Source organism: Protopterus annectens, chromosome 10.part0 (genome assembly GCF_019279795.1).
Source record: "Protopterus annectens isolate FY-2018-M chromosome 10.part0, PAN1.0, whole genome shotgun sequence".
Taxonomy (NCBI): domain Eukaryota; kingdom Metazoa; phylum Chordata; order Ceratodontiformes; family Protopteridae; genus Protopterus; species Protopterus annectens.
Genome location: NC_056744.1, coordinates 168,625,535 through 168,649,947, shown reverse-complemented (window position 1 = coordinate 168,649,947; position 24,413 = coordinate 168,625,535).

The window sequence follows — 24,413 nt, the reverse complement described above, 5'->3', positions numbered from 1 at the left end:
AAATAAGTAAGCTGCTACCTACTGAGATACTGATACTGATAGTGCTCCTGTTCAAGGATTTCAAATAAGTAACATGCTACCTACTGATACACTGTCACTAAAAGTGCTATTGTGAAAGAACTGATTGAAGTTAATGCTTTAGTTGCTTACCTTAGAAAAACAAGGTGCAGGGTTTGATTCTGACATGGGGTAATTGGCTAGGCTTAAAATGGCCGATAAGGGCAGTTAGCCTAGTACTAACCTATGAACCTATAAGAATCTTAAGTCAGTATCTTGATACCCACTGAGATACTGACACCGATAGTGCTACTGTTTAAGGATCTCAAATAAGTAACCCGCTACCTTCTGAGATACTGACACTGATAGTGTACTATTCAAGGATGTCAAATAAGTAACCTGCTACCTACTGAGATACTAACACTGATAGTGCTACTGTTCAAGGATCTCAAATAAGTAACTTGCTACCTACTGAGATATTAATACTTACGTTTGTATTCTGTTTTATGTAATAAAGGTTTTTGGTTGTGCAAGTTTGGTACAGTTTTGTTTTTTAGTACTACTTTGTTTTTTCTGTACCATTCTGTACCCTGAGTTTTTTGCTTCATTTTTATTCGGCGTAAGGGGCACGCCATATATATAATCCCTTGATGGATAAGCCGAGTCAGGAAAGTCTTTAAGGATTATTAATGATCGTTTTCTCCATATTTTAGATGTGCAAGAGAATCCATTGATGGATATAAATTCTGCCTGCACTGTGGACAATAATCCTTCTATGAGTAACCAGGTACCTGAGTTCATGAAACGCTATAGAGAACTTGAAAATAAAATGTATAAATACAAGAGACTACAATGGCAACGTCTCCATTTGCAAGCATCACTCGAGCATAAAATAATTCCGAGGGGTTTAAGAATATTAATTATGCCTAGCTATGAGGAGACATATCCTGATCTTCTTAGAAAGTGGCAGGAGCTAAACTTAAAATTCAGCTCCCAGTATATACAGCTTTTGATTGACTTTTTCCTCAAATAAGGATCTCAAATAAGTAACCTGAAACTTACTGAGATACTGACACCTCTTACTGTTCAAGCATCTCAAGTAAGTAAACTGCCACCTAATGAGATACTGACATTGATATTGCTACTGTTCAAGGATCACAAGTAACCTGCTAACTCCTGAGATACTGACACTGATAGTGCTACTGTTCAAGGATCTCAAATAAGTAACCTGCTACCTACTGAGATACTGACATTGATAGTGCTACTGTTCAAGGATCTCAAATAAGTAACCTGCTACCTACTGAGATACTGACACTGATAGTGCTACTGTTCAAGGATCTCAAATAAGTAACCTGCTACCTACTGAGATACTGACACTGATAGTGCTACTGTTCAAGGATCTCAAATAAGTAACCTGCTACCTACTGAGATACTGACACTGATAGTGCTACTGTTCAAGGATCTCAAATAAGTAACCTGCTACCTACTGAGATACTGACACCAATAGTGCTACTGTTCAAGGATCTCAAATAAGTAACCTGCTACCTACTGAGATACTGACACTGATAGTGCTACTGTTCAAGGATCTCAAATAAGTAACCTGCTACCTACTGAGATACTGACACTGATAGTGCTACTGTTCAAGGATCTCAAATAAGTAACCTGCTACCTACTGAGATACTGACACTGATAGTGCTACTGTTCAAGCATCTCAAATAAGTAACCTGCTACCTACTGAGATACTGACATTGATAGTGCTACTGTTCAAGGATCTCAAATAAGTAACCTGCTACCTACTGAGATACTGACACTGATAGTGCTACTGTTCAAGGATCTCAAATAAGTAACCTGCTACCTACTGAGATACTGACACTGATAGTGCTACTGTTCAAGGATCTCAAATAAGTAACCTGCTACCTACTGAGATACTGACACTGATAGTGCTACTGTTCAAGCATCTCAAGTAAGTAACCTGCTACCTACTGAGATACTGACACTGATAGTGCTACTGTTCAAGGATCTCAAATAAGTAACCTGCTACCTACTGAGATACTGACACTGATAGTGCTACTGTTCAAGGATCTCAAATAAGTAACCTGCTACCTACTGAGATACTGACACTGATAGTGCTACTGTTCAAGGATCTCAAATAAGTAACCTGCTACCTACTGAGATACTGACACTGATAGTGCTACTGTTCAAGGATCTCAAATAAGTAACCTGCTACCTACTGAGATACTGACACTGATAGTGCTACTGTTCAAGGATCTCAAATAAGTAACCTGCTACCTACTGAGATACTGACACTGATAGTGCTACTGTTCAAGGATCTCAAATAAGTAACCTGCTACCTACTGAGATACTGACACTGATAGTGCTACTGTTCAAGGATCTCAAATAAGTAACCTGCTACCTACTGAGATACTGACACTGATAGTGCTACTGTTCAAGGATCTCAAATAAGTAACCTGCTACCTACTGAGATACTGACACTGATAGTGCTACTGTTCAAGGATCTCAAATAAGTAACCTGCTACCTACTGAGATACTGACACTGATAGTGCTACTGTTCAAGGATCTCAAATAAGTAACCTGCTACCTACTGAGATACTGACACTGATAGTGCTACTGTTCAAGGATCTCAAATAAGTAACCTGCTACCTACTGAGATACTGACACTGATAGTGCTACTGTTCAAGGATCTCAAATAAGTAACCTGCTACCTACTGAGATGCTGACACTGATAGTGCTACTGTTCAAGGATCTCAAATAAGTAACCTGCTTAAGTTACTGACCTTTGAAAAACAAGGTGCAGGTTTGATTCTGACATGGGGTAATTGGCTAAACTTAAAACGGCCCATAAGGGCAGTTAGCCTAGTACTAACCTATGAGCCTATGAACCTCAAAGAATCTCAAGTAAGTAACCTGCTACCTACTGAGATACTGACACTGATAGTGCTACTGTTCAAGGATCTCAAATAAGTAACCTGCTACCTACTGAGATACTGACACTGATAGTGCTACTGTTCAAGGATCTCAAATAAGTAACCTGCTACCTACTGAGATACTGACACTGATAGTGCTACTGTTCAAGGATCTCAAATAAGTAACCTGCTACCTACTGAGATACTGACACTGATAGTGCTACTGTTCAAGGATCTCAAATAAGTAACCTGCTACCTACTGAGATACTGACACTGATAGTGCTACTGTTCAAGGATCTCAAATAAGTAACCAAATACCTACAGAGATACTGACACCAATAGTGCTACTGTTCAGAGATCTCAAATAAGTAACCTGCTACCTACTGAGTTACTGACACTGATAGTGCTACTTTTCAAGCATCTCTAAGTAACCTGCTACCTACTGAGATACTGACACTGATAGTGCTACTGTTAAGCATCTCAAAAATATAACCTGCTACCTACTGAGATACTGACACTGATAGTGCTACTGTTCAAGCATCTCAAATAAGTAACCTGCTACCTACTGAGATACTGACACTGATAGTGCTACTGTTAAAGGATCTCAAATAAGTAACCTGCTACCTACTGAGATACTGACACTGATAGTGCTACTGTTCAAGGATCTCAAATAAGTAACCTGCTACCTACTGAGATACTGACACTGATAGTGCTACTGTTCAAGATCTCAAATAAGTAACCTGCTACCTACTGAGATACTGACACTGATAGTGCTACTGTTCAAGGATCTCAAATAAGTAACCTGCTACCTACTGAGATACTGACACTGATAGTGCTACTGTTCAAGGATCTCAAATAAGTAACCTGCTACCTACTGAGATACTGACACTGATAGTGCTACTGTTCAAGGATCTCAAATAAGTAACCTGCTACCTACTGAAATACTGACACTGATAGTGCTACTGTTCAAGGATCTCAAATAAGTAACCTGCTACATACTGAGATACTGATACTGATAGTGCTACTGTTCAAGGATCTCAAATAAGTAACATGCTACCTACTGACATACTGACACTGATAGTGTTATTGTGCAAAAACTGATTCAAGTTGATGTTTAAGTTGCTTACCTTAGAAAAACAAGGTGCAGGGTTTGATTCTGACATGGGTAATTGGCTAAGCTTAAAATGGCCCATAAGGGCAGTTAGCCTAGTACAAAACTATGAACCTATGAACCTCAAAGAATCTCAAGATAGTAATGTGATACCCACTGAGATACTGGCACTCATAGTGGTACTGTTTAAGGATCTCAAATAAGTAACCTGCTACCTACTGAGATACTGACACTGATAGTGCTACTGTTCAAGGATCTCAAATAAGTAACCTGCTACCTACTGAGATACTGACACTGATAGTGCTACTGTTCAAGGATCTCAAATAAGTAACCTGCTACCTACTGAGATACTGACACTGATAGTGCTACTGTTCAAGGATCTCAAATAAGTAACCTGCTACCTACTGAGATACTGACACTGATAGTGCTACTGTTCAAGGATCTCAAATAAGTAACCTGCTACCTACTGAGATACTGACACTGATAGTGCTACTGTTCAAGGATCTCAAATAAGTAACCTGCTACCTACTGAGATACTGACACTGATAGTGCTACTGTTCAAGGATCTCAAATAAGTAACCTGCTACCTACTGAGATACTGACACCAATAGTGCTACTGTTCAAGGATCTCAAATAAGTAACCTGCTACCTACTGAGATACTGACACTGATAGTGCTACTGTTCAAGGATCTCAAATAAGTAACCTGCTACCTACTGAGATACTGACACTGATAGTGCTACTGTTCAAGGATCTCAAATAAGTAACCTGCTACCTACTGAGATACTGACACTGATAGTGCTACTGTTCAAGGATCTCAAATAAGTAACCTGCTACCTACTGAGATACTGACACTGATAGTGCTACTGTTCAAAGATCTCAAATAAGTAACCTGCTACCTACTGAGATACTGATACTGATAGTGCTACTGTTCAAGGATCTCAAATAAGTAACCTGCTACCTACTGAGATACTGACACTGATAGTGCTACTGTTCAAGGATCTCAAATAAGTAACCTGCTACCTACTGAGATACTGACACTGATAGTGCTACTGTTCAAGGATCTCAAATAAGTAACCTGCTACCTACTGAGATACTGACACTGATAGTGCTACTGTTCAAGGATCTCAAATAAGTAACCTGCTACCTACTGAGATACTGACACTGATAGTGCTACTGTTCAAGGATCTCAAATAAGTAACCTGCTACCTACTGAGATACTGACACTGATAGTGCTACTGTTCAAGGATCTCAAATAAGTAACCTGCTACCTACTGAGATACTGACACTGATAGTGCTACTGTTCAAGGATCTCAAATAAGTAACCTGCTACCTACTGAGATACTGACATTGATAGTGCTACTGTTCAAGCATCTCAAATAAGTAACCTGCTACCTACTGAGATACTGACACTGATAGTGCTACTGTTCAAGGATCTCAAATAAGTAACCTGCTACCTACTGAGATACTGACACTGATTGTGCTACTGTTTAAGGATATCAAATAAGTAACCCACTGCCTTCTGAGATATTGACACTAATGGTGCTACTATCCAAAGATATTTATTTTATTTATTTATTTATTTATTTATTTATATTTGTTGACCGGGAGAGTCCGACTGGACGTAGGTCCATTTTCAGAGGAGGCCCGGGGATAAAAGCTCAACAGTTAAAATAAACAGACAGTACTTACTTTGGATTACACAGCGATTAACAATTTACATAGCAATTACTTACAGCATATTTACAGATGACGAACAAAGTACATCAGTAGACAACTAGAATCTTTATCTGTGAAGTACATAACAGACATTAATAAATGTTACAATAAGACGTTCCTGCTGTATAATAAGTACTAGGCTTATGAGCATCTGAGCTTGCTATAATCAAGGTAGTTAGTGGAGTGGAAAGAAAGGTAGTGGTTGGATGGGGTGGGTGATATCAAATAAGTAACCTGCTACCTACTGATAAACTGACACTGATAGTGCTACTGTTCAAGGATCTCAAATAAGTAACCTGCTCTACCTACTGAGATACTGACACTGATAGTGCTACTGTTCAAGGATCTCAAATAAGTAACCTGCTACCTACTGAGATACTGACACTGATAGTGCTACTGTTCAAGCATCTCAAATAAGTAACCTGCTACCTACTGAGATACTGACACTGATAGTGCTACTGTTCAAGGATCTCAAATAAGTAACCTGCTACCTACTGAGATACTGACACTGATAGTGCTACTGTTCAAGGATCTCAAATAAGTAACCTGCTACCTACTGAGATACTGACACTGATAGTGCTACTGTTCAAGGATCTCAAATAAGTAACCTGCTACCTACTGAGATACTGACACTGATAGTGCTACTGTTCAAGGATCTCAAATAAGTAACCTGATACCTACTGAGATACTGACACTGATAGTGCTACTGTTCAAGGATCTCAAATAAGTAACCTGCTACCTACTGAGATACTGACACTGATAGTGCTAATGTTCAAGAATCTCAAATAAGTAACCTGAAACCTGCTGTGATACTGACACCAATAGTGCAACTGTTCAAGGATCTCAAGTAAGTAACCTGCTACCTACTGAGATACTGACATTGATAGTGCTACTGTTCAAGGATCTCAAATAAGTAACCTGCTACCTACTGAGATACTGACACTGATAGTGCTACTGTTCAAGGATCTCAAATAAGTAACCTGCTACCTACTGAGATACTGACACTGATAGTGCTACTGTTCAAGGATCTCAAATAAGTAACCTGCTACCTACTGAGATACTGACACTGATAGTGCTACTGTTCAAGGATCTCAAATAAGTAACCTGCTACCTACTGAGATACTGACACTGATAGTGCTACTGTTCAAGGATCTCAAATAAGTAACCTGCTACCTACTGAGATACTGACACTGATAGTGCTACTGTTCAAGGATCTCAAATAAGTAACCTGCTACCTACTGAGATACTGACACTGATAGTGCTACTGTTCAAGGATCTCAAATAAGTAACCTGCTACCTACTGAGATACTGACACTGATAGTGCTACTGTTCAAGGATCTCAAATAAGTAACCTGCTACCTACTGAGATACTGACACAGATAGTGCTACTGTTCAAGGATCTCAAATAAGTAACCTGCTACCTACTGAGATACTGACACTGATAGTGCTACTGTTCAAGGATCTCAAATAAGTAACCTGCTACCTACTGAGATACTGACACTGATAGTGCTACTGTTCAAGCATCTCAAGTAAGTAACCTGCTACCTACTGAGATACTGACACTGATAGTGCTACTGTTCAAGGATCTCAAATAAGTAACCTGCTACCTTCTGAGATACTGATAGTGCTACTGTTCAAGGATCTCAAATAAGTAACCTGCTACCTACTGAGATACTGACACTGATAGTGCTACTGTTCAAAGATCTCAAATAAGTAACCTGCTACCTACTGAGATACTGACACTGATAGTGCTACTGTTCAGAGATCTCAAATAAGTAACCTGCTACCTACTGAGATACTGACACTGATAGTGCTACTGTTCAAGGATCTCAAATAAGTAACCTGTTACCTACTGAGATACTGACACTGATAGTGCTATTTTTCAAGGATCTCAAATAAGTAACTAGTTACCTACTGAGATACTGACACTGATAGTGCTACTGTTCAAGGATCTCAAATAAGTAACCTGCTACCTACTGAGATACTGACATTGATAGTGCTACTTTTCAAGCATCTCAAGTAACCTGCTACCTACTGAGATACTGACACTGATAGTGCTACTGTTCAAGGATCTCAAATAAGTAACCTGCTACCTACTGAGATACTGACACTGATAGTGCTACTGTTCAAGGATCTCAAATAAGTAACCTGCTACCTACTGAGATACTGACACTGATAGTGCTACTGTTCAAGGATCTCAAATAAGTAACCTGCTACCTACTGAGATACTGACACTGATAGTGCTACTGTTCAAGGATCTCAAATAAGCAACATGCTACCTACTGACATACTGACACTGATAGTGCTATTGTGGGAGAACTGACAGAAGTTAATGCTTAAGTTGCTGACCTTTGAAAAACAAGGTGCAGGTTTGATTCTGACATGGGGTAATTGGCTAAATGATTCTGACATAGAGTAATTGGCTAAACTTAAAATGGCCCATAAGGGCAGTTAGCCTAGTACTAACCTATGAACCTATGAACCTCAAAGAATCTCAAGTAAGTAACCTGGTACCCACTGAGATATTGATATTGATAGTGCTATTGTTCAAAAATCTCAAATAAGTCACCTAATACCTACAGTGATTCTGACACTGATAGTGCTACTGTTCAAGGATCTCAAATAAGTAACCTGCTACCTACTGAGATACTGACACTGATAGTGCTACTGTTCAAGGATCTCAAATAAGTAACCTGCTACCTACTGAGATACTGACACTGATAGTGCTACTGTTCAAGAATCTCAAATAAGTAACCTGCTACCTACTGAGATACTGACACTGATAGTGCTACTGTTCAGAGATCTCAAATAAGTAACCTGCTACCTACTGAGATACTGACACTGATAGTGCTACTGTTCAAGCATCTCAAATAAGTAACCTGCTACCTACTGAGATACTGACACTGATAGTGCTACTGTTCAAGGATCTCAAATAAGTAACCTGCTACCTACTGAGATACTGACACTGATAGTGCTACTGTTCAAAGATCTCAAATAAGTAACCTGCTACCTACTGAGATACTGACACTGATAGTGCTACTGTTCAAGGATCTCAAATAAGTAACCTGCTACCTACTGAGATACTGACACTGATAGTGCTACTGTTCAAGGATCTCAAATAAGTAACCTGCTACCTACTGAGATACTGACACTGATAGTGCTACTGTTCAAGGATCTCAAATAAGTAACCTGCTGCCTACTGAAATACGAACACTGATAGTGCCACTGTTCAAGGATCTCAAATAAGTAACCTGCTGCAAACTGAGATAATGATCCTGATAGTGCTACTGTTCAAGGATCTCAAATAAGTAACATGCTACCAACTGACACTGAAAGTGCTATTGTGCAAGAACTGATAGAAGTTAATGCTTAAGTTGCTAACCTTAGAAAAACAAGGTGCAGGGTTTGATTCAGACATGAGGTAATTGGCTAAGCTTAAAATGGCCCATAAGGGCAGTTAGCCTAGTACTAACCTATGAACCTATGAACCTCAAAGAATCTCAAGAAAGTAACGTGATACCCACTGAGATACTGACACTCATAGTGGTACTTTTTAAGGATCTCAAATAAGTATCCACTACATTCTGAGATACTGACACTGATAGTGCTACTGTTCAAGGATCTCAAACAAGTAACCTGCTACCTACTGAGATACTGACACTGATAGTGCTACTGTTCAAGGATCTCAAATAAGTAACCTGCTACCTACTGAGATACTGACACTGATAGTGCTACTGTTCAAGGATCTCAAATAAGTAACCTGCTACCTACTGAGATACTGACACTGATAGTGCTACTGTTCAAGGATCTCAAATAAGTAACCTGCTACCTACTGAGATACTGACACTGATAGTGCTACTGTTCAAGGATCTCAAATAAGTAACCTGATACCTACTGAGATACTGACACTGATAGTGCTACTGTTCAAGGATCTCAAATAAGTAACCTGCTACCTACTGAGATACTGACACTGATAGTGCTACTGTTCAAGGATCTCAAATAAGTAACCTGCTACCTACTGAGATACTGACACTGATAGTGCTACTGTTCAAGCATCTCAAATAAGTAACCTGCTACCTACTGAGATACTGACACTGATAGTGCTACTGTTCAAGCATCTCAAATAAGTAACCTGCTACCTACTGAGATACTGACACTGATAGTGCTACTGTTCAAGGATCTCAAATAAGTAACCTGTTACCTACTGAGATACTGACACTGATAGTGCTACTGTTCAAGGATCTCAATTAAGTAACCTGCTACCTACTGAAATACTGACACTGATTGTGCTACTGTTCAAGGATCTCAAATAAGTAACCTGCTACATACTGAGATACTGATACTGATAGTGCTACTGTTCAAGGATCTCAAATAAGTAACCTGCTACCTACTGAGATACTGACACTGATAGTGCTACTGTTCAAGGATCTCAAATAAGTAACCTGCTACCTACTGAGATACTGACACTGATAGTGCTACTGTTCAAGGATCTCAAATAAGTAACCTGCTACCTACTGAGATACTGACACTGATAGTGCTACTGTTCAAGGATCTCAAATAAGTAACCTGCTACCTACTGAGATACTGACACTGATAGTGCTACTGTTCAAGGATCTCAAATAAGTAACCTGCTACCTTCTGAGATACTGACACTGATAGTGCTACTATCCAAAGATAATTATTTTAGTTATTTATTTATTTATATTTGTTGACCGGGAGAGTCCGACTGGACATAGGTCCATTTTCAGAGGAGGCTCTGGGAGAAATGCTCCACAGTTAAAATAAACAGACAGTACTTACATTGGATTACATAGCGATTAACAATTTACATAGCAATTTCTTACAGCATATTTACAGATGAAGAACAAAGTACATCAGTAGACAACTAGAATCTTTATCTGTGAAGTACATAACAGACATTAACAAATGTTACAATAAGACGTTCCTGCTGTATAATAAGTACTAGGCTTATGAGCATCTGAGCTTGCTATAATCAAGGTAGTTAGTGGAGTGGAAAGAAAGGTAGTGGTTGGATGGGGTGGGTGATATCAAATAAGTAACCTGCTACCTACTGAGATAATGACACTGATAGTGCTACTGTTCAAGGATCTCAAATAAGTAACCTGCTACCTACTGAGATACTGACACTGATAGTGCTACTGTTCAAGGATCTCAAATAAGTAACCTGCTACCTACTGAGATACTGACACTGATAGTGCTACTGTTCAAGGATCTCAAATAAGTAACCTGCTACATACTGAGATACTAATGCTGATAGTCCTACTGTTCAAGGATCTCAAAACAGTAACATGCTATTTACTGTGATACTGACACTGATAGTGCTACTTTTCAAGCATCTCAAGTAAGTAACCTGCTACCTACTGAGATACTGACACTGATAGTGCTACTGTTCAAGGATCTCAAATAAGTAACCTGCTACCTACTGAGATACTGACACTGATAGTGCTACTGTTCAAGGATCTCAAATAAGTAACCTGATACCTACAGAGATACTGACACTGATAGTGCTACTGTTCAGAGATCTCAAATAAGTAACCTGCTACCTACTGAGATACTGACACTGATAGTGCTACTGTTCAAGGATCTCAAATAAGTAACCTGATACCTACTGAGATACTGACACTGATAGTGCTACTGTTCAAGTATCTCAAATAAGTAACCTGCTACCTACTGAGATACTGACACTGATAGTGCTACTGTTCAAGGATCTCAAATAAGTAACCTGAAACCTACTGAGATACTGACACCAATAGTGCTACTGTTCAAGCATCTCAAGTAAGTAAACTGCTACCTACTGAGATACTGACATTGATAGTGCTACTGTTCAAGGATCTCAGATAAGTAACCTGCTACCTACTGAGATACTGACACTGATAGTGCTACTGTTAAAGGATCTCAAATAAGTAACCTCATACCTACCGAGATACTGTTCAAGGTTCTCAAAAAAGTAACCTGCTACCTACTGAGATACTAACACTGATAGTGCTACTGTTGAAGGATCTCAGATAAGTAACCTGCTACCTACTGAGATACTGACACCGATAGTGCTACTGTTCAAGGATCTCAAATAAGTAACCTGCTACCTACTGAGATACTGACACTGATAGTGCTACTGTTCAAGGATCTCAAATAAGTAACCTGCTACCTACTGAGATACTGACACTGATAGTGCTACTGTTCAAGGATCTCAAATAAGTAACCTGCTACCTACTGAGATACTGACACTGATAGTGCTACTGTTCAAGGATCTCAAATAAGTAACCTGCTACCTACTGAGATACTGACATTGATAGTGCTACTGTTCAAGGATCTCAAATTAGTAACCTGCTACCTACTGAGATACTGATACTGATAGTGCTACTGTTCAAGGATCTCAAATAAGGAACCTGCTACCTACTGAGATACTGACACTAATAATGCTTCTTTTCAAGCATCTCAAGTAGGTAACCTGCTACCTATTGAGATACTAACACTGATAGTGCTACTGTTGAAGGATCTCAAATGAGTAACCTGCTACCTACTGAAATACTGACACTGATTGTGCTACTTTTCAGGCATCTTAAGTAACCTGCTACTTACTGAGAAACAGACACTGATAGTGCTACTGTTTAATGATCTCAAACTAACATTCTACCTATTGAGATACTGACACTGATAGTGCTAGTGTTCAAGGATCTCAAATAAGTAACCTAATTCTACAGATATACTGACACCGATAGTGTTACTGTTCAGAGATCTCAAATAAGTAACCTGCTACCTACTGAGATACTGACACTGATAGTGCTACTGTTCAAGGATCTCAAATAAGTAACCTGATACCTACTGAGATACTGACACTGATAGTGCTACTGTTCAAGTATCTCAAATAAGTAACCTGCTACCTACTGAGATACTGACACTGATAGTGCTACTGTTCAAGGATCTCAAATAAGTAACCTGCTACCTACTGAGATACTGATACCAATAGTGCTACTGTTCAAGCATCTCAAGTAAGTAACCTGCTACCTACTGAGATACTGACACTGATAGTGCTACTGTTCAAGGATCTCAAATAAGTAACCTGCTACCTACTGAGATACTGACACTGATAGTGCTACTGTTGAAGTATGCAAGATAAGCAACCTCTTACCTACTGAGATACTGACACTGATAGTGCTACTGTTGAAGGATCTCAAATAAGTAACCTGCTACCTACTGAGATACTGACACCGATAGTGCTACTGTTCAAGGATCTCAAATAAGTAACCTGTTACCTACTGAGATACTGACACTGATAGTGCTACTGTTCAAGGATCTCAAATAAATAACCTGCTACCTACTGAGATACTGATACTGATAGTGCTACTTTTCAAGGATCTCAAATAAGTTAGATGCTACCTACTGACATACTGACATTGACAGTGCTACTCTTCAAGGATCTCAAATAAGTAACCTGCTACCTTCTGAGATACTGACACTGATAGTGCTACTGTTCAAGGATCTCAAATAAGTAACCTGATACCTACTGAGATACTGACACTGATAGTGCTACTTTTCAAGCATCTCAAGTAACCTGCTACCTACTGAGATACTGACACTGATAGTGCTACTGTTCAAGCATCTCAAATAAGTAACCTGCTACCTACTGAGATACTGACACTGATAGTGCTACTGTTAAAGGATCTCAAATAAGTAACCTGCTACCTACTGAGATACTGACACTGATTGTGCTACTGTTCAAGGATCTCTAATAAGTAACCTGCTACATTATGAGATACTGATACTGATAGTGCTACTGTTCAAGGATATCTGATAGCACTACTGTTCAAGGATCTCAAAAAATTAACCTGATACCTTCTGAAATACTGACACTGATACTGCTACTGTTCAAAGATCTCAAATAAGTAACCTACTGCATTCTGAGATACTGATACTGATAGTGCTACTGTTCAAGGATCTCAAATAAGTAACATGCTACTTACTGAGATACTGACAATGAAAGTGCTACTGTTCAAGCATCTGAAATAAGTAATCTACTACCTATTGAGATACTAACACTGATAGTGCTACTCTTCAAGGATCTCAAATAAGTAACTTCCTACCTTCTGAGATACTGACACTGATAGCGCTATTGTTCAAGGATCTAAAAAAAGTAACCTGATCAATTCTGAAACACTGACACTGATAGTGCTACTGTTCAAATATCTTAAATAAGTAACCTAATACCTACAGAGATACTGACAATGATAGTGCAACTGTTCAGAGATTTCAAATAAGTCACCTGCTACCTGCTGAGATACTGACCCTGGTAGTGCTACTTTTCAAGCATCTCAATTAACCTGCTACCTACTGAGATACTGACACTGATTGTGTTATTGTTTAAGGATCTCAGATAAGTAACTTTCTACCTATAGAGTCTCACACTGATAGAGCTGTTGTTCAAGGATCTCAAATAAGTAACATGCTACCTACTGAGATACTGACATTGATAGTGCTACTTTTCAAGCATCTTAAGTAATCTGCTACCTACCGATATACTGATATCTATAGCGATACTATTCAAGGATCTCAAATAAGGAACCTGCTATCTACTAAGATATTGACACTTATTGTGCTACTGTTAAAGGAACTCAAATAAGTAACCTGCTGCATACCGAGATACTGATACTGATAGTGTTACTATTCAAGGATCTCAAATAAATAATGTCAAAGGAAAAATATCTTCAAAATAATCAGCACACGGCAGGTTCAGGTTAAGGCACTTTAATCTTGCAGCAAGGAGACAAAAACGTGCTAATACAGAGTTTGTCTGACTAGAATCAGGAAGTGAAGCTATTCTTATACATTTCTTACAAGACATTGCCTAACAAGCTGACATAATAAATCACAAGTTCTTTCAATATTATTTCACAGCAGCTGTTTGTCCATGATTTTCTGCTGGCATATCAGGTTTACAGAAAAAACTTCCTAAGAAAACCAACGTGGCCTTGATGACCACCGGTCAGATACAACTTCTCACTATGCAATGTTACCATTCAAGGTACTATGGCTAATCAGAGCACAAAGCAAGTATAGATTACAGTTCATTTCTTCAAACAGTCTTTGTTTGATGTATCTCTTCTTTTCCGCAGCTGTACATGTTCTCATAACACGAACAGAGCTGATTGTTCATATTCAATCACATTATAGAAAACAGTATTGTTCTATTCATTCACTATTCATTTATTTTCCTGACCTAGCAGATAATCGCCTGCTTCTCAGTAAATTTCCAAAAGACATAAACATGAATTTTGCTGTGCTAGCAAATACTAGGTCAGAGAGCATCTTGCAATTTCAGAAAGCATACTGCAGTTTGAAAAAGCATCTTATAATTTCATACAGAATTAAACTGTACATAAAATAGAATGAAATGTGTTAACTCTTTTAGCTTCTAATAAGCACTAAACATATACATTAATACATATTTTTCTAACATTTCCCCCCTGTTAATACTTTTTATTCTATTTTCAAAAGCATAAACAGTTGCTTCTTCTCCTAACCTCTTTCTGTTCAGAATTTGCAGATAGGCGAGTCATTTAGTTTAAACTTATGAAAGTGTTTCATTTTTCAACAATTCTTCAATTTCAGTACTTTGATATAAAGTTTCAGAAACTGACATGTCTATAAAATCTTTGATTAATCTTTTCATGCAGAGAATACCACAACAAACACACACTCCTAAAAGGAGTAATCCCATACAAATGGCAATCAGGATGTTCATTAGGATGCTACCCCACCCACAAACAAATTCTGGAAAAAATCCATCAGTGGGTTTGGGCCTGGTTTGGTCATGGCCGACACTTGCTGAAGCACCTCAAGATGGTTGTTTATCTCATGCTTGTTGTCAGGAATATACGAACAGCACTCCTCTTTTATTAAAGCGCACATACCACCTTTCGCCGCTAGGGTGAAGTCAAGAGCCATGCGGTTTTGAAGCACCACAGTTCTCATAGCGTTCAGTTCATCAGTCATTAATTCGAGAGCAGAAAAAGTTGCATTACTCATTACTTCGAGAAGTTTGGACAGTTTTCTCAGCTCCCAAATCGATTTCACTGTGCCATATGCAGGGGCAATACCTGCCTACGATATAATAGTGTCGCTGAAGTCCATGTGTGTCAGTTTATCTTTATTTTTTATGGAGTTATGGTTTCTCCAGCCTGCTTTGATTCGTCCCATTGGATTCTCAGGTCTCTTGATTGGATTTCCAGGTTTCTTGGTGACCTCTCTGACATTTTGAATCCTTCCCTGAGGCAAGACTGCAGTGTGTCATATGGCCGGAACCAGGTAACCCAAAAAACAACTTCCGGACCAATTCTCAGGTAACCATTTGTATGCCTTTTTCCCACAAACAAAATAACAGTTCTCTTCTTTAGTATTAATATACACTTGCCCTGCATGAAACATTGTCTTATCAATAATAGATAGTTGTTTTAAAAGAACAGGATTACGTTGCATCTCATCAATAGTTTTATGTATCGACTCAAGATATGAGTCATAGTTTGCATCACAGCTATAACCTGCATTATTGGCTTTGGTATAACATTTGTAAGGAACAGTCACATTACAATTACTCCAACCTACCTGAACAGTATCATTTTTGTAAAAACACACAATTCCCTTTTGTGTAACAGGTAGGTACAATGCTATTTTGTCTTGTGATTTTACAGTTGTACTATCAAAAATCAAATTTTCCCAGGTCTCATTGTCCCCTAGGGGGACAGCAGTCATTAATAATCCCCCGTATGCTGTTGGTTTAGCTGTGCAGATCCAACAATTCAAAACATTAAAAGTTTCAGCATACACATATTTAATTGCTTGGTAAGTGTTAAAGTTTGGATGCCAGTCTATGAGTGATTCACATTTATTCGGTTCAGCTTGTGTGGCTGGAAAAAGGAAAGGCCACAACAAAAAGATTAATGTTAGCAGTATGGCCAACAGAATGATCATGCAATACTTCTGAGGTTGTTCAGCATTTCTATTTGTTCCATATCTGGTCATTTTGTTCTTGTGTAACAGTAACAAGTTTTTTGTCCAGTTCAAAGTTTTTAACCAATTTACAGTGTGTCAGATGAATCCAGGACGCTCGCTCTGCGATCTTGACTGCGGTGGGTGTTGACAGTAGCACTTGGTACGGCCCTTCCCACTTTGGTGTAGTCCAATTCTTCCTCTTAATAACTTTCACCCAGACCCACGTGCCTCGGACTACTGCTGCTTCCAATGGTCTGGTTTGTTCTTTATCTGAAACAGAATTCAACTGCAAAAATTGTTTATTACTTAAAAGTCATCTCATATATTCTGCAAGTGAACTGTCGGCCTCCTGGTCTGCAGGCATGAGAGGTTTCCACTGAGGTATATAATATGCTCTCCCAAACAGTATTTCAAAAGGAGTTAACCCCTTTGCATTTGGAACAGTTCTCATGCTCAACAGTGCCAGAGGCAGGTAGTGCACCCAGTTCTTTTATGTCTCACTAATCAATTTTCTAAGTTTGTTTTTCAAAACCCCATTATGCCTCTCTACTAATCCTGTGGATTGGGGGTGGTATGCACAATGGTTCTTTAAGGAAATTCCGAAATATCAGCTCAACTGTTGTATAGTTTGATTTACAAAATGTGTGCCATTTTCACTGTAGATCTTTTCCGGTATGCCAAATCTAGGAATAATTTCTTTAACAAGGACTTTTGCAACAGTAGCTGCATCTGGATTTCTAGTCGGAAAAGCTTCCACCCATTTGGAAAACATATCTATAATGACAAGACAATACTTCTTATTTTCACATTTGTTTAGTTCTATGAAATCCATACAGATAGTATGGAACGGGTATGGTGGTGTTGGGAAACTCCCTTGCTTAGGCTTCAATGCCCCTTGTGCATGATGGTTGTTACAAACATGGCATGCTGCACAAAAAATTTTTGTGTAGTTTGTAAATCCATATGCAGTGAACACTCGGTTCACTAACTGTACCATCCCCCCTGTTGAGACATGGCACTGCCCATGGCTCAACAAAGCTGCATATCTAAACAAGTTAGACGGCAAAATCGGTTTTCCTTCTTTGGAGATGTACAGCCCTTTCTCAAGAATTGCTCCTCGTTTTATCCATTTAAGTGTCTGTATTGTTTTCAACATTTCTAAATCTAAAATCTCAGAAGGTTGTAATTCCTCACTCAAAAGAAATACTTCTGAAGCTGAAGCTGCCTGCTTTGCAGCTGTATCAGCTCTCGCATTACCTTTTGAAATCCTATCCTGTTGCTTGGTATGAGCTACACATTTACAAATAGCTACTTTCTGAGGTAACTGAATGGATTCTAGCAAATCTAAAACAAATTGTGCATGATTAATCGGTTTACAAGTAGATGTTATCATCCCTCTATTTTTCCACTGTTGCGCAAAAACATGTACAGTAGAAAAAGCGTACTGGCTGTCAGTAAAAATGTTCACACATTTACCCTTTGCTAAGGTACAAGCCCTTGTCAAGGCAATCAATTCTGCTGCTTCTGCAGATAAGTTGTGTGGTAAAGACTTTGCTTCTAAAATCTCAGTATCAGAAACTACTGCATACCCCACTAGGTTCTGTCCTGTAGGACCCCTTCTGCATGAGCCGTCCACGTAATATGTCACCTCTGCATCATGCAAGGGAACATCCATTAGATCTTTTCTAGGCAGTGTCTTTTGCTCAATCTCCTGCAGGCAGCTGTGTGGTGTGCCATCCACAGGGGTTGGGAGCAAGGTAGACGGATTTAAAGTTGTACATCGTTCAATTGTCATATGTGGTTGGCTCAAGAGTATAGTCATACAGGAAAGATATCTAGCAGGAGAAGGATATGCTACTTTTTCTTGCAGTAAAATAATTGCGACTGCATGAGGCACTCTCAATGTGAGAGGGTGGAACAACACTACTGAGGCCGAAGCCTGTACTGCCATTGCAGCTGCAACTACTACTTGTACACAGTGGGGCAGGGATTGCGCCACTGGGTCCAGCTGTGATGAATAATAAGCTATGGGGCGTTTTTTATCCCCATGTTGCTGTGTTAATACTGATGTCATGTAACCTTGCTTACAATCTACAGTTTGAAAAAAACGTTTATGATAGTTTGGTAATCCTAAAACTAATGAGGATGCTATCAGTTGCTTCAGTTTGCAGAAAGCTGATTCTTCTTCTGGTGTCCATTGTAATAAATCTTGTGCTGCCATAGGCTTCTTGTATATCAAGCTGGTCAGTGGAGCAGACTCCAAGGCATAGTTTGGAATCCAACTCCGACAGAAATTGGTCGTGCCCAGGAAGGACATCATTTCCTTCTTGGTAGTCGGTTTGGGTGCTTGTAAAATTGCTATTTTCCTATCTTCATCTAATGTTCTGCCTTCTTTGGATATTACATATCCCAGGTATTTAACCTGCTTTCTCCAAAGCTGCAATTTGTTTTTGTTTACTTAATGTCCTTGAGTGGCTAGAAATTGTAGTAATGCTATGGTATCTTCTCTGCATTCTTGCTGGGTGGAGGCTGCCAGCAGGATATCATCTACATAAAGTAAAATTTGGATGCTCTTGGTGGGCTAAATCCCGCCAAGTTGCTTGCCATCTCCTGTGCAAATATTGTTGGACTCTCACAATACCCCTGTGGTAGTTGTGTATATGTATACCTTTTCCCCTGAAATGTAAATGCAAACCAATGTTGGCTGTCAAGGTGTATCGGTATCGAAAAGAACACATTGCTAATATTTACCACAGAAAAATACTTCTGTTGAGGCTTTAAATCATTCAATAGGGTGTGAGGATCTGGCACCGTAGGTGCTCTAGGTATTACTGCATCATTTACAGCTTGTAAATCTTGGACCATACGCCATTCTCCGTTTGCTTTCCTGACAGGAAATAAGGGTGTGCTACATGGCGAATCGGGAGATTCTACCAGTACTCCTTCCTTAAGTAAGGCTGCTATTATAGGTTTGATTCCTACTTCTGCATCCTTTCTTAAGGGATACTGTCTTTTTTGAGGTCTAAATGCTGATTTTGGCGTAATAGTAACTGGTCCTGCTGTACGAATTAGTCCTACATCTGATTTCCCTGTTGACCAGAGAGTATCTGGTATGCTCCGTAAAGCTTTTTCTTCCTCTTCTAGTCAGAGTGCTAATCAGCTGACTTCGCTAGACTGCAAGTGTACAGCTGGGTGTGTCTGTGTTATACAATTTAACTTCTGCTTCTGTACTCCCTGTTCTGACAATTCTAGCTCTGTCTGTTTTTCCCACTTTGTGACTTATTCTCCAAGGTCTACCCATTTCACATTCTTGTCCTTAGTTAAACTAACGTGGTAATCTATTAGATTTATAAAGTGCAAAGAATTCCTGGGGCAATGAACAGCTAACTACACTGTTCCCTTCTGTGTCCCAGTACAGATTATGTAATACTAATCTGTTTGCATGGTTTTTAAACAGTTCTTGCTCATATTCCTTATCAGGTCCTGGTGTGCTAGAATAATACAGAGTACAGTGCAACAAATGTTGTTTATCAGTGTCAAGGGAGGGGGACTTACTGATGGCTACGTTCATCAGTTCTTCGGTTACTGCCCCTGGAACAGTCGTGACTAAGTCATGGCTGTACCAATAAAATGTTTCACCCTCCGGTCACACCACAAAAGTATCCATTTGTCGCTGTGCTTCCATACCCTGCATAGTCGGTACTACTGCTATGCCAAATATCTGCATTAGATCTCTGCCCAAAAGGTTTACTGGGCATTTTGCAGAAACAACAATTTTGCTTTTCTGGGTCATCCCTGAAACAGGGTCATTTACTGCTATGTTATGGGAGAGTGGCTCCGGATACAGCTGTCCATTAGCTGCTTTCACTAGTATGTAATCAAGTGATTCTGAATTTTCTGGTAGTTTGGAAGGATGTATCAGGGTTCGTGAAGCCCCTGAGTCACACAGGAATTTAACTTCCCTCCCCTCTACCAGAAGTGTAACTTCCGGTTTTGTGTCTGCTAAATAGAGCTCTAGGCTCAATAATGCTAAATCTAAAATTTCACTTTCTTCACCATCTGTGATTTCTTGTACTTCCCCTATTTCTTCTATCACATCCTCTACTCCTTCTATCGCATTTGCATTTGTCTTTCCTCAGTTACTCCCTTCTAGTGATTCTTGACTATCATATAGTCAGTCCTCACCCTCCTTATCTTCCATGGCTACCTTCTTGTTTTGCTTGCAATCCCTTGCTAAATGTCCCTTTTTTCCGCACTTAAAACATTCACCCCTTTTCTTTCTTTCTTCAAACTCTTCTGATCGTTTATCAGATTGTTTGTTTCACTGGGCATTTTTCTTGCCCTTTTTTCCTGATTGTACTACGAAAACTTCTGCTCCGTCTTCTACAGCAAATACTTGGGTTTTCTTTTTCTTTTTACTGTTAAAATGCCTTTCGGCATGTCTAGCATATTCAAGTAGTGACTGTAATCTACTTGTATGATGGTCTACCATGTGCTTTGTAATAAAGCTGCTTATAGGCAAAATACTGCCTTTCAAAAATGCATTCTTTAATTGCTGCTCATATGGGGAATCATGTGTCTGGTCTTCAGGTACCTGCATTCCACAATGGTTATTAAAACACTCTAATAATCTAGCATAATATCTGTCAACAGTTTCACCTTCCTGTTGAATGCATTGATTAATGCAAGTCCAGTCTGCCCTAGGTTTCCATTTCTCAGAGATTCGGTCTGTTAGACCTTTCACTCTGTTATCCAGTTCTGCGTTGCTATGTGGGAGTGGCTTGTGTTCTGCATCATGGGGATTCCAGTTGCCACTGATCATGTGTCAATCTGGACCTACGATTTGTCTGACTACTTTTTCTACTTCTTCTCCAATTAAATGATAACTTAACCTCATGCCCTGTAAGTCTTCTAAGAATTTTCTAAAATTAACTTTTGGATGGGGAATTCCCTCTGTGGCTTTCCGGATGTCTTCTGGTGTCCACGGTCTATATACTAGGAGAGTCGGGTCTTGTCCTGCTTGTCCTGCCTGAGGATTTGGTACTTCTATGAGTGTACATATCTCTTCTTCACTCATAGCGCGTGAATTTATTTGATATAACTCAGTATCCCCTCTTAAGTTACATATTCGAGACCTAGTCACAATGGGATCTCTGACATACGGTCTTGGCTTCGCAGTGGCAGCTGGGTATATCGGAGGTGGACCAGGTTGTCCACTCGCTTCATATTCTGGTGTGGGAAGCAGAGGGGGCAGAGGGGCTGTTGCTATTACTAAATTATTGTCTTCTTTATCTAGAAACATAGCTTTTGAATAATTACTTTTTTGTTCCCTACGATTTGCTTCCTCAATCCACCTGTGTACCTGAGGAATGCCCAGTTGACGTTGCTTTTTTACCTGACCTTTTGCATCAGTTTTAAGCTGTTTGGCAAGTTTAATAAGTGAGGATTTTTCTAATTTGCCATCAAATTTATATTAATTAACCCATTTTGTATAGTACCTAACACTGTCGGCACGCTGTAATTGCATATATTTTGCATCTTCGGTTAGCGGTGGGTCTTGGGAACTTTTTCTGCACTTATTACCCATTGTTCTGACTGTTAAAAAATGTTACGTAACCCTTCTTATTTTTACGTGGTACCACGACTTTCTGTTTCACTGTTTATCTAGAATAACTGTCTTACCTATTCTATTTCCCTGATCTATGACAAGACTGCCATCTTTCTGTCCCTGACTTGTACAAAACAAATCTCCTGACAGATGATTCAAATCAAGTCCCTGATCTAAAACAGAAAAAAGGTAAATCTCACCTTACCTGAGCCTCCATGATTGACCATCTCTGGTTCGTATGCCAACTCATCCTCCAGTCGCAGATCAGAAAAGTGGCTGGCCTCTTTTGAACGACAATTCAGTCGGAGGTCTTTCAAAGCAAAAGAACCAATGTGGTCTCTTCCCTGTACGGTTTCATGCCACCTGGCCCATCTAACCTGAGGTGAAGTGAGAGTTCTGGTCCAAAGGACCAATCTGTCAAAGGAAAAATAACTTCAAAATGATCAACACACGGCAGGTTCAGGTTAAGGCACTTTAATCTTGCAGCAAGGAGACAAAAACATGCTAATACAGAGTTTGTCTAACTAGAATCAGGAAGTGAAGCTATTCTTATACATTTATTACAAGACATTGCCTACCAAGCTGACATAATAAATCACAAGTTCTTTCAATATTATTTCACAGCAGCTGTTTGTCCATGATTTTCTGCTGGCATATCAGGTTTACAAAAAAAACTTCCTAAGAAAAACAACGTGGCCTTGATGACCACCGGTCAGATACAACTTCTCACTATGCAATGTTACCATTCAAGGTACTATGGCTAATTCGAGCACAAAGCAAGTATAGATTACAGTTCATTTTTCAAGCAGTCTTTGTTTGATGTATCTCTTCCTTTCCGCAGCTGTGCGTGTTCTCATAACATGAACAGAGCTGATTGTTCATATTCAATCACATTATAGAAAACAGTATTGTTCTATTCATTCACTATTCATTCATTTTCCTGACCTAGCAGATAATCACCTGCTTCTCAGTAAATTTCCAAAAGGCATAAACATGAATTTTGCTGTGCTAGCAAATACTAGGTCAGAGAGCATCTTGCAATTTCAGAAAGCATACTGCAGTTTGAAAAAGCATCTTATAATTTCATACAGAATTAAACTGTACATAAAATAGAATGAAATGTGTTAACTCTTTTAGCTTCTAATAAGCACTAAACATATACATTAATACATATTTTTCTAACAAATAACATGCTACCTACTGAAATACTGACACTGATAGTGGTATTGTGCAAGAACTGATTGAAGTTAATGCTTTAGTTGCTTACCTTAGAAAAACAAGGTGCAGGGTTTGATTCTGACATGGGGTAATTGGCTAGGCTTAAAATGGCCCATAAGGGCAGTTATCCTAGTACTAACCTATGAACCTATGAAGCTATAAGAATCTCAAGTAAGTAACCTGATACCCACTGAGATACTGACACTGATAGTGCTACTGTTTAAGGATCTCAAGTAAGTAACCTGCTACTTTCTGAGATATTGACACTGATAGTGCTACTATTCAAGGATGTCAAATAAGTAACCTGCTACCTACTGAGATACTGACACTGATAGTGCTACTATTCAAGGATGTTAAATAAGTAACCTGCTACCTACTGAGAAAATGACACTGATATTGCTACTGTTCAAGGATCTCAAGTAAGTAAACTGCTACCTACTGAGACATTGACACTGATAGTGCTACTGTTCATGGATTCCAAATAAGTAACCTACTACCTACTGAGATATTAATACTGATAGTGCTATTGTTCAAGAATCTCAAATAAGTAACCTAATACCTACAGAGATACTGACACTGATAGTGCTACTGTTCAAGGATCTCAATTAAGTCACCTGCTACATACTGAGATGCTAATACTGATAGTGCTATTGTTTAAAGATCTCAAATAAGTAACATGCTACCTACTGACATACTAACACTGATAGTGCTTGTGTACAATCATCTCAAGTAAGTAACCTGCTACCTACTGAGATACTGACACTGATCGTGCTACTATTCAAGGATCTCAAATAAGTAACCTAATAACTACAGAGATACTGACACTGATAG